A 14,820-nucleotide genomic window follows, 5' to 3' on the forward strand; every position below is an offset into this window, starting at 1 on the left:
TCAAAGTAACACCAGAAAAATTTTCATTTTAAAAAATGAGATGCACGATGGGGTTATTTTCCTGTGTAGCTTTCTGTATCCACAGGGTCTGGAAGGAAGAGCTGGAGCTGTAAGAGCTCAGAATTGAGGTACTACTTTGCAATTCTTCTGGAATTTCTCTGTGGAAAATTAAATGTCAAACACATCTGCAATGCCCTCAGAATCACAGTGACCTCAGGAAGGAACTTTTCATTTACTTCCTCCTCCTTCCCCTTTATCAGTCAGTACAAGATACCAGCGTTCACTAACTTCTTGTATAATCTTTATTAATGTCATGATGTAATAGCAAACACAAAACCCTATGGGAACTCCATATGAAAATACTGTATAATTATTTCTTGCACTGGATTATAAGTGTATGGCAAGATTAAAGAAAAAAATATTTAATTCACACATATAAAATATTGCTGGAGTTACAAACTGGAAATTATCAGATATGAGAAAGCAGAAGCAGTTTCCCCACATGTGCAGGAATGCCCTGGGTGAGTTGACAAGGCAGATTGTGTAGTTTTTCCACCAAATTTTGTAAGACTGCTTTGTAAGATCTCTACCACCTGCACCTCATTTCAGTGGGACCAGCTGTGCTGGTGTTCCTTTGACCACGTCCAGTTATAACTGCAAAATTCATCTTTTAGGCTTTTGGATTTCATCTAAAACAAGATTTGTAAAGAAAAAAAATATAAAATGGCAAACTGCAACACCAGATCCTGCCCTGCCTGTGGCTCTGCACTTCAGATGCAGTGGCTTTACAAGTCATATTCTGTCTCAGCTCCAGAATAAATTGGAATGAAAATCCAAAAATCCCATCAGAATACCTTTTATCTGAGTTCCTATGGTGTATGTGTAGCAACAGGTTATACAATGGCATGTAAGCAAAAGATTAGATAGTATTGAAGCAAAGTTTTATAAATGTCTCAGACATCACACATGAAAGAGAGATTTAATAGATGGGATTAAAAGTAGTCATAAGTATTACAATGATTTAAAAATTCTTCTTGATAACTTGCTACCTTGAATAAAAGAATGCATGAACAGAAAATTACTGGCATGTATTTACAATTTTTATTGAGAAAATAGTTGTTTAGATGTTTGATGTCAAAAAAATATAAAATATTGTGTGCGAAATGGTATTAAAGTCTGTGTGCAAAGTACATCAGAGTAATTCTAATAACTAAACCTTTCTCCTTCTAATAATTAAAACTTTCAACTCCACTCTTCTGTTTAAATGAAATATTATTTCTATAAAGATTTTTCTCCCTGCAGGTACTAAGACCGTCCTAATCATTTATCTTGTCACAGCACTTAGATTAAAACCTATAATGATCTGTTGTTTGCTGGGATTATAACCAAGTTTTACAGTTTATATTTGTGTACATAGGCTCAGCTGCTGGGGTGCTGTGACTCCGTTGGCAGGTGAGGACCACGGTCGTTCCTACATCTTGTTTGTGGTTTTACACAAGTATTTTCAAATGCAAATGCCTGACATTAACTAATCTTGGCCTAATCTTCAGCCCTAGTGCCTTGACACCCCTGCTGCATCAGGGAATATTCAGTAGTTTTAAATGTCCTTTTACTGGCTTGGAATGTTATATGTTTCTTTTCTACAGAAGCTCCAAAGTGCAGCCTGTGTTCATTTAATTCCTCTGGCATTAGCTGCTGAAGAAAGGGAATTTATCAGATGGAATGGTTAATCCGGGGACTGGTTTATGTGTTTGATAATGCAACTTGTTCTGCAGTGGCTGTGGACAGGTTGCAGCTTGCCTATAATTATAGATCATATAAACACATTACAGCAGGAGTTTCTATAGGCACAGTTCCAGGAACGATCTGGGTTTGTTCTAAATAACAAATATAACAGCAGTGCAAAGTGTGGGAAACAGCACATCCCATCCAGTGCAAATGCTCCTGCTGCTGGGGCTCCCATTTGGCTGCTGTGCACAGGAGAATAGAGGAAAAAAATTAATTAATTGGGGATTGTTAGGAAGCAGTTGGAAGTAATTGTTTTGCGAAATTAGGGGCCTTGAAGATAAGACCAAGTTCACAGGAAAATTCCTTCCTGTCACAGTTTGGCAGGAATATGTGGAAGGGAGGTTAATTGGCTGTTCTTTAAAATAATTTTAAAAAGCTTTTTTTTTTATTTTTTGAGAAAGCACCTCCTTCCTGCCAGGCACTGTTCCTGCCCAATTCCTGCTGCAGGTACATCCAAGGGAGGGATGGACACGTGTGAAGAATGTGCAGAAGCATTTTTGGTTGGTGACACGGACCAAGCTGGGAAATTCTTGCGGCTCCTCCTGACTGCATTCCTCTATTTATCCTGAGAGGGAATTTTCTCCGTGGGAGGGTAGCTCCTGGAATTCAGGCAGTAGCTTTTATTGCATCTCTGCACTCAAAACTAATGATTTCTTCTAACAATTCTTCTCTGTAACCATTTTTATCCTCATGGAATACGGTTGGAACATAACGGACATCTGGCTTTTCCAAGGACTCCTCGGAACAGCCTTTCCTAACCAGCAGTAAGGATATCACTGGTGTTTTTTGTGCTGGGTGGAAGTGACTCTCTGAAAAATAAACATACAAAACCTCACAACAAAAGAAATTGGCTTCAAATAACCAGCTATTACATGTGCTGGAAGAATTGGGAATGGGTGAGGAAAAGATACAAAACCCACAGGAGGGACTGCTGAGGTCCATCGACTCATCCTTTCTTTTTCACCCCAAATACCTCAAAACCTGCACTTTTTGGAGGTTTTGATTGGGTTTGTGGTTTTTTTTTGTTATTGTTGGTTTTGGTTGGTTGGTTTTTTGTTTGATTTTTGTTTGGTTGGGGTTTTTTCCCCCTTTTTTTTATGTTTCTGTCGCATTTTTATTGTTTTAAAGTTTTACTCAAAAGGTCTGAGGACAGGCTTAAAACACCCATTCACTGAAGGACAGTTTATAGAATTCCTGTGCTACACAAGTAATTAATGGATTTATCTAACTCAGTTTCTCAGGTGGGAAAGTGGTGTAAAAATCAGAGAATAAAAGTGAAGAATCTTATTCAGGGTCTGCAGCTGCAATAGTATTTATGAGTTGTAGTGAATCAATCATTTGCCCTTACTTGCTCTGCCTCCTGTAATGTAGTGCAAAATGACAATTTTTAATGAATGTGTCCTGACTAAAAAGAGAAAATTATTTCCAATCTTTATAGGGATAACCAAGTGCAATACAATGGCAGAGGATAGTTGTTGTTTCACTTGATGAGTAGGAACCGTGGGATTCTTTGCAAAGTTTCTCTTTAAAGAAAGAAATTTATCAGGAGATGCTCCAAGGAAATATTTTGGACAGTCTTTATGCTCTGGAACGACTTGTCTGTAACAACTTTTAGAAGCACTGGCCGTGGGATCTTGGCTGGTTCTCATGACTTTGGTGATGATGGTTATCATTCTTATTACTATTATTATTTTTATGTAGCTGATCAAATGTCATAACACTTGGAAATTAGTGTCCTGTTTAATTACAATAGAGGGACAGCTTTTAGGTGTAGTGATGACTGGTCTTTATTTCACTGCCTTTGAAGTTTAACTCCACCCTACAAAGCACCTTCTTCCTGATTTATACCCAGAATTCCCCCTGTAAAATGCTTGCACAAGACTGATGTTTGTTGCCATTGACTCAAAACAACACCAGGGTTACAAACCAAAACTTGGTTTGAGTCTGAGCCACCGTGAAGTTGCCTCGTCACTTATCTGTGTCAATACCTTGGGTAAGATAATTCTGTAATACTCCCATTTCTGCTCTGATCTGTAAGGAAAGTTACACAGCCTGGCCTGTGCTTTTCCAGTGTTATCTGACTAGAAAAGTTTGAATTATGGAACTAAATTACATACGCTTATTTTATTAAAATTAGCCAGATCACTTATGTTCAATACTATATCATTTTGTAATTTTTCTCTATTTTATCTTCATGCTAATTTCTGCCAGCTCACTCACTTTCCCTCTGTGTTGTATTTTGCCCAGTTATTGGCCCAGTGAGTAGTGACAAAGCTACTTCAAATTCAAGAACTTGCTTTCAAAGTTTGCTCATATTTTAAAAATCCCAGAATCAGGTAACTTCTAGAAATTACAGCACAAACTTGATCTCAGTGAGAGAAGTAAGGTGCAGAACATAGAACACAACCCATAATTTGTAAAGTTAAGGAAAAAGGTTGAAGATTCTCAACATTATGCTTTATTGTTTGTCTAAAATTACTACACAGGGTAAAAACTATCCCCATTCCAATGATGCTGTGGGTTTGAGTGTGAGACTGTTACTCGCAGTCTTTGGAGGCAACAAACTTGGTGTTCTGCAACAAATTCTAAATTCTCTCCTGTAATAATTTATAAAAGCAATTATGACACCCTGATGACCCTTATTTTGCAGAGAAGCTGCCCCATCTCTGGAAGTGTCCAAGGCCAGGTTGGACAGGGCTTGTAGAAACCTGGGATAGTGGAAGGTGTCCCTGCCCATGGCACGGGGTGGAGCGGGATGAGCTTTAAGGTCCCTTCCAGCCCAATCTGTTCTGTGGTTCTATGAAAGTTCTGAATCTTAAATCTGAAATGAAATGTTGTGTTCTTTCCCATTTTGAAGGCAGAGGTTGGAGTAAAACACTGCTTTGATGCCACGAATGGGCCCCTGCTGGGTTTTGGTAACAAAGGTGGTGGTTCCTGGATTAACAGTCCCATGGAGGTCTCTCCCCACAGGAAGGGAACATCCAGGTAATCAGATAACCTGTCCCAAACACCCTGTCTGGCCTAAGGGCAGTTTGTAACTTCTTGAGCAAACCCAAACACCTTCCAGGCCAAATGCAAGATTTGGGGATTCTTTTGAGCACTTTTGCAACCCCTGACTAATTCTAGCTGCGTGTGTTTGGTTTGCCCAAAGAGGAGAGCCTGCCAAGACTGATTTCTCTGTCTGGTGCTCTGTCAGGTATTTCTAGAGAGTCTGTTTTGGTTTGGGTTTAAGTGGAAATTTCTTTGAGATTATTAAATTTGATGTCTTACAGTCTTTGCGAGAGGAAATGGCGTTTTTCTTTCTGTTTACCCCAAACAGTTCTAGAAATAATGGTCTTAAATGGCAGCGAGGGAAGTTTAAGACAAACTTGAGGAAAATACTCTGATGACAACTGTTAAGTTAAGCTGTGCAAATAGATTGTCTACAGAGGTTATGCTGTTGCCAGAAAGGGATTGACAAACTTTAAGATGCATTTAGGTGTAGCTGATCCTGCCTTGGCACGAGCACACGTGTGACAGGACCTCTCGAGGTCCTTCCACCTTTCATTGTCAGCGAATTAAGAAAAGAAATAAAGCTTGTCTCATTCCTTTTCAGCCTCAGAGAGGCTGGATTAGATTCCTTTCCTTTCCTTGTCAGAAGTTATGACCCTGACATGCTTTTAATCTCTTGGTTTCTTGGTTTATCACCCGTTCAGTTTGTGTGGCTGGAGGAGCAGGTTTTGTGACAATCCATGACAGAGGCTGTCCTGGTGCTTTGTAGCTCTCTTTCACTTTTCTTCCAAGACTGACAAAGGATTTACAGCATGAATGGAATTATAACGGGCATTCTTACATGGTTGAGATGCCATAGTCATAAAATACACACCAACAAATGCAAGCCCACACAGAAATATTGAAGGACAGAGGTGAGATTTGCGTCCTCAAAATCCTGTCCCTCAAACAGGACAGTGGGGGAAAAGAAACCCACCAAAGTGTTGTCCCTAGGGAGCTATACTGCATTTTATCCTTGAAATATCTGTCATAGGCAAATTCAGAGTTTGTCATTTCAACTCTGAAATCCTAATCTGTGAAGCCAGGACAGTTTTTCCAGGTGCAAGGGTGTCTGACTCCCTGGGAGGGGGGAATGGTGGTTAAGCTCATTTGCCAGAGAGCTCTCTCGTGTCCGAAATTCCAGAATGAAATTCTTTGCACGTGTTTATGCATTCAGTGAAATCAGAGGTCTTGGTACTGTGTTTACTGAACAGCTTTTCTGAGATATAAATACCAGCACATTCTGGTGGGTTTCTAACAAACAGAATGGTCTGCTCAGCCCCAATATGGTCCTGTGTTAGAGCAGATTGGATGGTACCCTTCCATGATGGGAAATGCATTTCAATCCCATCCAATGGCAGGGATGGTTTATAAATTTAGAGAGGCTGTGGGTGTAGAGGAGCTGATTGTGTAGCATTATTCCTTACGTGCCTTATATCAAGTTTTGGCTCCTGTCCTGTTCAGTGATTGCACATTAGCATTCTTCTTGATCTTTGGTGCGTGATGCTTCCTGCAGGACTGGTTTGAACTAGTCCTCCTGCTTAAAGAAGATTCTTTCTTCTGCTCCTGTCATTAGAAAAACTTATTATTGATAGTTGATGATTTTCCAGAACTCTTCCCAGTTCCTAAAACTCCAGACTGGATCCTTAGAGGCCAGCCATGTCTCTGGAACAGCGTTGATAGGTGGAGAGATGGATGGATGGACTGATGGAGCATTTAGGAAAGGCTCCTGATGGTCACCTTCTACTTTGGCCATGGGTAGAAGGTTCTTGTGTGTCTTTCTGGCTGATCAGTTGGGTTGGCAGCTGAGTTGTAATTAAAATAATGAGGCAATTACTAAGTTGAGTTCAAGAAGTGATAGTGGAAATTGCACTGACCACAGAATTAGTAGCTTGTGAGGAATACAGTTCTCTCTCTCCACTCTCACTGCCTGCAAAGCACCTGCCTCTTTCTACCACACTGAGTTTATTCTAACCCTGGGCTCTCTGGTGTAAAACACTTTCTTTTCCACTTTGAAGCTAATCTTCCTTAGAGACAGAGAAGTTGGGCTGCAGGGAATGGGGAAACATCTTTTCTGATGCAGTTAAATGGTGGTGGTGGTCATTGTTGTTAGTATTATTAAGCCAGATTTTTAGCAGTAGCTTTAACATATGATAAGAATAGCTGAGAAGTGAATGGAGCCAGGTATGGCACAAACCATCCCCAAGGACAAACACCTAGTGAATGAAATTTGCCACCTCTTATTTATCCTTCTGTTTTTAATCTAAAAAAAAAAATAAAATCCAATATTCTTATCTTAAAATAATAAATCTTGTTTTTCAGGTGGTGTAAATTAGCGTGGAAGACCAATGCAGTGGAAGTAAAATGCCAATTTCCATTGCAAAGGAGGTAAAAATGTCTCAAGTTGATTACCTACAACAGCCTCCCAAGTAAGGACCGTTCTCCTTATGAGTGTTACCAAATATCTCATGTTGCCTTCAAGATTTTATGCAAACGGGGTAGTCTTAAAACAGCCTCTTTAAAAGTTTTTAAGCCTCTCTTAATTTGCCTTAAAGCCTGAAGCTGTTTATGACTGAAGATCCCAACCTGTTCTTTGGTCTAACAGCAAGAGGAAGTGGGGAAGTTACCTAATATTGATGATAATTCTGAGATATTTGTATCAATTTGTGTAGGTCAGTGACTGAAGGGACTAAATAGGAGTGAAAATGTTGCTGCCAACTCCAGCTGCCTTAAGGTCACTTCTTTCAGCACTGTGGACAGAACAAAGGTCTAACACAACCCTTCACTCAAGAGAAGCAGTTTAACTCTTGGTGAATAAATTGTCTGTGTAACAGATAAATTGAGATGGAAAATGTGTCTTCCTGAGCGCTGAAATGTGCTCCAGGCAGAACAGAACTGCAAAGTGCTCCAGAACCTGCTGCTGTCTGAGCAGTTGGTAGGCAGGGGTTGTGTTATTCCATTGTTTTAGGACAAAAGAAACTGAGTCTTAAAGCAGATTCCTTAGAACTGAACTAATGCAGCAACAGTACATCAGGCAGAGGCTTGTTTTGTGTCTCTGTGTCGGTAAACTTGCTTTTTAGCATGTGAATACCTGGGAAATTATGCAAGTGGAGACTATTCTTGACAAATATAATAATGCACAAATAAAAATAGCTGTAAAAGAACAATTATGAGTGAACCAGGCAGCTGAAAGCAGAGCAGGGAAGCTGAAGTGTTACCTGTGTGTGAATAAGGTAATGCAGGAAAACGCAATCTGGTGGTGTCTAAATGCATCTTTGTCAAATGGAAAAATGTTTGAGGAAACAGTAAATAATCTGATATAAACATAAAAGCACCAGCTAATTCAGATTGAAGTAACAGCACGAAATGTTGGTATTGTGCCCACGTAGATTCCCAAACCTACATAAATCATCAGCAGTCCCACAACAGGGAACCTCTCCAGAGTGCTGCTGGCTTAGAACACCAACATCCAGGGATGAGGGGAAACTGCTCATTTGTTAAGCTGCTGCAAATGAGGAAAGGGAAGGCAATTAGTGAAAGCCAAGACTCTTTAATCTCTCACTGCTCCATGGACTTTGTTCTTACTCTGTGGCTTTTATATACACTCTGTGTGTCTAGACCTACCTTGGAGGAAGGTGCAAAGTGTAACTTATTCCTAATGAACAAGTAATGCTCCACATCACCTTATCATGATCCTCCAGATCACCAAAGGGTGTTTTAAAACGTCATTTACAGCCCAGCTGAATGGGGTTGTCTGAGCCAGGAGGAAATTTATGTAGCTGACAGAAGAGTTATCAGATTGAGAGGTTAAAACTATAAAGGGCTTTGAGTCAGTGACAATACTGCCCAAAATGGTGAGGTGTGTGTTACCCCACATGTACCAATTGATTCCTGAAATGTTGATGGGGGGGAAATCCTGAAGGAGAGAATCTTGCAGGGTGGATGTTTGTGCTTCCCAAAGCTCCTTTCCAACACTGGGTACGTTCCTGGCTCGGGGCAGTGGCTGGTTTTGCCAGCAGCATTGGACAGGGGGGCTTTGCTGTGGCACAATTAATTATTGTATCCTAGTTTGCCCCTAGAGGGGCAAAGCAGACTGGGCAGCTGCTGTGCTTCCAGTGGGCACCAGCAAAGCAAGGGTGAGAATAGACAGTGGAACTGGGTCAAAATAAAAATGCCTTCCTCAAAAAAACCCCAGCAGTCGTGGGTTTAAACTGCAGTCGTTCTAACTGTGAAATTGAAATTAAAATCAAAATACGTATTTAACTGGAATGGTTTGATTTTGACTTTTTTCCAACTTGAAATGTAAATAGTGGTTATAAAATAGAGTGTAACAGCACATTCTGTCCCTATCAGCACAAGGATCTCACTTTTGGAAGAATAAGTTAAAACTTGTCAGGTGGCTTGTGGGTTTAAAAAAAAAGAAATCCAAAACACACTACAAATCATACAACACAATCAGGAAACCGAATATTCATGCCTTTTACGTGAGGCTCCCCTCTGAATTCCTTCTTGTGCTAAAAGGTTTTAAAAGATAACACAAACTTTTATGCTCAAGTGGGTGATAAAAGCCTTAAATGGGAGCTCTCATAACCAAAACGCAGAGTCCCATTTAAAAGAACTGTTTCATGTTTACTCTGCCAAGTTGCTGATGGTGCATAAAGTTGTTCTCTTAATAATGAGCTGGGTAGAGGAACGCCCAGCACCCAAAAATGTGTTACCTCCTCGGAGATCTACATTTTAATCAGCTGATGAAACAGATGTGGGAGGATTGTCAGGAGCTCTGGCTCTGAAATCCCAGAGAAGCAACCACAGATCTGGGGGGGGGGGGGAAATTATCAAGTTGGTTTCCTGCTTTCTGTCTGCCCAGTAAGAAACAAATCAGAAATGTAAACTTCCTCAGAAGTGAAAGTCCTAATTTAAGGACTCAAATTGAATATTTTTTTTTTAAATTAAATTCTGCACAATGCTTTACTTTAACAAAACCAAAAACTCGGTAAATGCATCCGTAACCTGGAAACTTCTCCGTGTTGCATAAAGACTGCACTCACAGAAAATTGAAATGTCAGGTATAAATTATAGGAACATAGCAAAACTTCGGTCACTCACAGGTAGAGGAACTATGGAAAACCCCTTAAATTTCACGACAGAAAGATATATGTTACAGTATATAATATATTTAGCCAAATAATCTGGTGTAGAAGAGAGGACAAGGTGTTCCAGTCACCCTGTCTGGCTGCTACAATTGTTAGTAGTTACTAGTGGCCCAGTAGCATGAAGCAGGTTAAACCATCCCTATTTCTATTCCAGTTTCTGTGCCCAGATTGCTCAAAATATTCAGATATTTTGTTCTAATCTTTGTATATCCAGAATATGCACTGAGCAAAGATTTCCTCGTTACACTTGTTATTTTAAATTCCAATCACCCTTTGCACTTGGCCATATAAATCTTACAGCAGTTGAATAATATGGAGATGATGATGAATCAGAAATTAGGTATATCTTAAGCCATTCTCTTGTCTTGATAAGTCTTTGGGTGGAAAAATAGTCTATAAAATCTATAGTAGATTTTATTTACAGATGTTAAGAACTCGCTTCTAATAATTTTATATTCTAACCACTTTTCTGTGTTACTTGCTTAATGATTTCAGATTTTCTTTAAAGACAGACCAGCTGTTTCTACAACACATTTTAATCATGTCCAAGTCAGAGCAAAGATAAATAAATACCCAAATACCTGCCTTGTTTTCCTAAAGAAATGCAAAGTACCAGCCTTTATTTTAGCGTGTCCCAATCGCAGCTCCTTTATCTCCTTTAATAAAGAGGATTGTTCCTCAGGGAGTCTGTCCAGGAGAGGGAAATGCAAATTGTTGCTTTGGAACTGAGCTTGTTTCCTGCTCTTTGGTCATAATGAATGTAATATCTTGGCGTGAACCTTGAAATATCTGAGTGCTCAGATCAGCTGCTGTGTTCACATGTCTGCGGGCCCTGTCCTTTATCAGCTTGCTTGGAGCATCCCTGAACTAGAAATTACACCTGACAGCATAATAGAGACACCACTGCTGGCTGCTCAGAGGGCTTCTGCAGTGTCATGAAGAAAGTTTAACATCATCTTTTTATTTAGTACTAAGCCTTATCATTGGGTAAAATCTTATCTTTATCATACAATGTTATCTTCCTGAGGTTTTTTTTTTCCCCAGTCAATATTTGGTAAATGATAACTGGCAGTGTTTTATTAAACTGAGGTTTTCAAAGCTCCTTAGGATGCTGAATAAGGTCTTTAATGGGTGGGAGAAAAGTTGCTCAGCGAGGGTTTTTTTCTGTTTGATCACCAGTCTCCCGAGTAGGATCAATTATTTGAAACCAAGTAAATTGACTGTTAAAGAACCTCAATAATTCAAACAGGAAAATGGTTAGAAAAAAGGAGTGACTTCTGCTTCGGGGTAAGGACAGCAGGGTATTGTTTCACTTCATAGAATGATATACCAGCTTTTGAGTAGCTGAAGGTCCTGACAGCCCTCACAGTGTCCTTATGAAACAAAGTCATTTTATTCCATCTTGGAATAAAATGTACTGTTGTTATAGTATAATACAAAGTTTATTTTTCCTCTCTACTGGTACAGCAAAAGTAGAAGGAGTGTATTTGCATGTTCCTTGACAATTTTAATCATCCTAGTTATTAATCGATAGATACAATTTTTAAGTCTAGATTTCTTTGTATTTTCCAGTGATTTCTCTTTCTTTTTGAAGTGTATAAACTTCAACTGATATCACAATTTATTACAAGGAATATATTAATGGGATAAGAGAGTTTTCCTTCAAACTTTTTGGTCTGATAATGAGTTAATGCCATCAAGGTAAATAATAGTCTTTAAGCCATACCCTAAACTCTGTTCAACCCTAATTTTCTTACCACTGAATGTATAAAGAGAATTAAAATTTTGAAATCACATAAGAAACATTTCAGATCCAATCCTGCTGCCTGTATTGTGAGTTATCTTGTTAAAATACATTTCTAAACAAATTATAAATGATACAGCAGATAAGAGGTCATTGTAGGGGAGTACACAGTGATGTTTGTGTGGAACATGGGAAATGATGGGCTCTGAGCAGCCTCTTGCTGCTCCAGTGCAGGACTCTGTGGTAGGACAGATAATTCCAGGGAAACACCAGTTTAGGAGCAGTCAAAAAAAGCAAACCAAATATTAGAAGCTGTTAAGAAAATAATAGAGAAGAAAAAGGTAAACATCATTGAACCATTGTGTAAATCCATGATTTTTCACCACCTGGAATACTGGTCAAGGGTCTATTAGAGCAGGAAAAGGGTCATGAAAAGGACATTGATCACCCACTATATGGAATAACATATCTGTGTAGAAGATTGATTAGGGCTGTTCATTTCTAGACTGGAAGAGAGAGGACTTAATGGAGAAATCATGAAGTTGTCTGGAAGAACTGAACTAGGAGTCAGGATCAAAAGGAGGTTCTTCAGTGGCAGATCTGCTGGAATTCCAGAGGACTGTGCGGGTGCCAAAAGTTTACATGAATACAAGGAGTGTAATGAGCAAGGACATATATGTGAGACCAGAGGTTAATGGTGAGAAAAAACAGTATTGTCCTTATGAAATATCCAGAGCTGAAAATAATTAATGAGTGGGAAAGTACTGAGAGAGAAGTGTTACAGTGGCTCTTCCTCTTCAGACACTTTTTGGAATATACTGATGGTTCTTCAGCACCTCCTTCTGCTTGAGGTCTAGGTGGTGTCTTGATCTGAATTGGTAGAGCTGTTCTTATTTTTTTAATTAAAATATAAATAGCCAACTACTGCTGTCCTAAAACAATTCAAGGTATTCCCACTATGTGCTTTTTAATTTTTTTTCTTGTGGGAAATAGAGTATGTTGTCATTGCAGAGGCATGAACCAGAAGGGCAAAGGATCAGGCAGTACGAAAAACAACTTGTCATCCTTTCTCTCAGCATTCCCCACCCTGTAATTCCCGTGGAAAGGTGGCAGATGGGGGTCCAGGTGCCACAGAGCCAACACTCCAACACTAGCTGGGTGTTCCCCAGCCAGACCTTTGCTCTGTACTCGTCTGGTGTTTCCCTTTCCCCACTCACCTCCTGCTGGCTCCTCTAAATCCCCTCTGCCCCAGGGTGGACCCCAGAAAGCACAATCTGCTTATCCAAGCAGCTCCAGAGAAGTCAGGGTCATGAAGCCTGACCTGCAAACAGGGAGATGTGGCCATCACCAAGCCATTTTTGCTATGAACACACAGCTTTTTAAAAATCAATGATGTACTTGTGATTAGAGCAGCAAGTTCTAGACATCTGCTCTCATGTCTGGAAATGCCTACAGGCATTGCTGGTGCTCAGCTTTAGCTGGGACCAGAGCAGAGCCCTGTAGCCAGACTGTCCCAGCCATTTGGAAGGAGGAGAGAGGCATCTTCCTGCTTTGATTCCCTCTCTGCCAGGTGTTGTCCCACTGTCAGCACGGCCTGATACGGATAGTTCAGGGTTAAGAGGTTAATAGGGATGAAGTGGGTGCACTGGGCTATCTGGATCAGGTTAGCAGGGGCATACTGGGTGCACTGGGCTATCTGGATCAGGTTAGCAGGGGCACACTGGGTGCACTGGGCTATCTGGATCAGGTTAGTAGGGACACAGTGGGTGCACTGGGCTATCTGGATCAGGTTAGCAGGGGCACACTGGGTGCACTGGGCTATCTGGATCAGGTTAGTAGGGACACAGTGGGTGCACTGGGCTATCTGGATCAGTGACTTTAGACAGGCACCTTCCACCAGACCTCAGGTGCACTGATGGCTCTGCCTTCAAGGGGAGGATCACAAAAACAAAGCCTCTGCTCACCAGCTGGTTCTGCCTTCACTTCCATCTCTAGAGCCTTCTTTTCAGCTGAAAGCAGATTTTTATCTCTGCCTCACCAAGATGCTTAAGGGGTGCAGCTGCCTGCCAGGCTTCTTAACCCTCTCTGCCTCAGTCCTTCAGACAGCTTCTCACCCCCACGTGACAAACAAATAATGAAAGTGTAAAGGTTGTAAATATTGTTTCTTGTAGTGCTCTTCCCAAGTGAGTACTTTCCTCTCCTATTTTATACCCAAACATAGTTTTATTCCTCCCAGCCCCAGCTGTCACAGCCAGAACTCCTCCAGAACAGCCAACACCCTGCAGGACACAGCGCAGTATCATGCCAGGTTTGGATGTAACTTTGGTCACATTAAAATTCAAAAGCTTTGTTTGAGGCTCTTTTTATTACCTGGTAGGGATATTACTTACTTTTGTGATTTATGACTCCAATATTCCTCCACATCTACAAAGCTTTCCGGAAGTTGTTCCCTATTTCCATTACAATGGGATGACTTGGGGCTTGCTTTGTGCTGACCCTTGTAGAAATTTCTTTATTAAGCAGGGCAATATGCTGCACACAGGTAACATTCCTAAGCTGGCAAACCAACAATGTTCCCACATTATATATTACAGCAGCTTTCTTTCCCCTGAGGAGCATTCCTGAAATTTCTGTAGTATCCTACTAAAGTATAGAGTAGTTTCTTATGGTCTGTGTAAAACAGAGACTGGGCTGTTGTAACCATATTTTATTCCTTCCAAGAAATGGTCTTTTTAAAATTGTTTTGTGAGAAACCGCCAACAGCTTTTCCAAGCTGGTGAACCAAAAATAGGGCTTTAAGAGAAGGTTTTCTTTGCATATATTTCCTTTGAAACCAGTGGGATAGAATTTACCTCAAATGCTTTTTATACACACTCCTATGTAAAGTAGGATGTCTGTTTGTGTTTAATGCCTAAAGGAAGAGTGGAACTTTGTATACATGATGAGTATGTCTCCAGATTTCACAGTACCTTAAAATAATGAATTGTTGTAGGCCCTCACCCTAAAATGCACATGTCCCACAGCCTATTGAACAGATCTGGTGAGCACTTTTTAATTTCACAGAGTGAGTGGCCAGTGTAGAACAAGGCAGTCAATGTTGCTCTA

Source organism: Pipra filicauda, unplaced genomic scaffold, assembly GCF_003945595.2.
Source record: "Pipra filicauda isolate LSUMZ 115617 unplaced genomic scaffold, ASM394559v2 scaffold274_size1021923_pilon, whole genome shotgun sequence".
Classification (NCBI taxonomy): Eukaryota; Metazoa; Chordata; class Aves; order Passeriformes; family Pipridae; genus Pipra; species Pipra filicauda.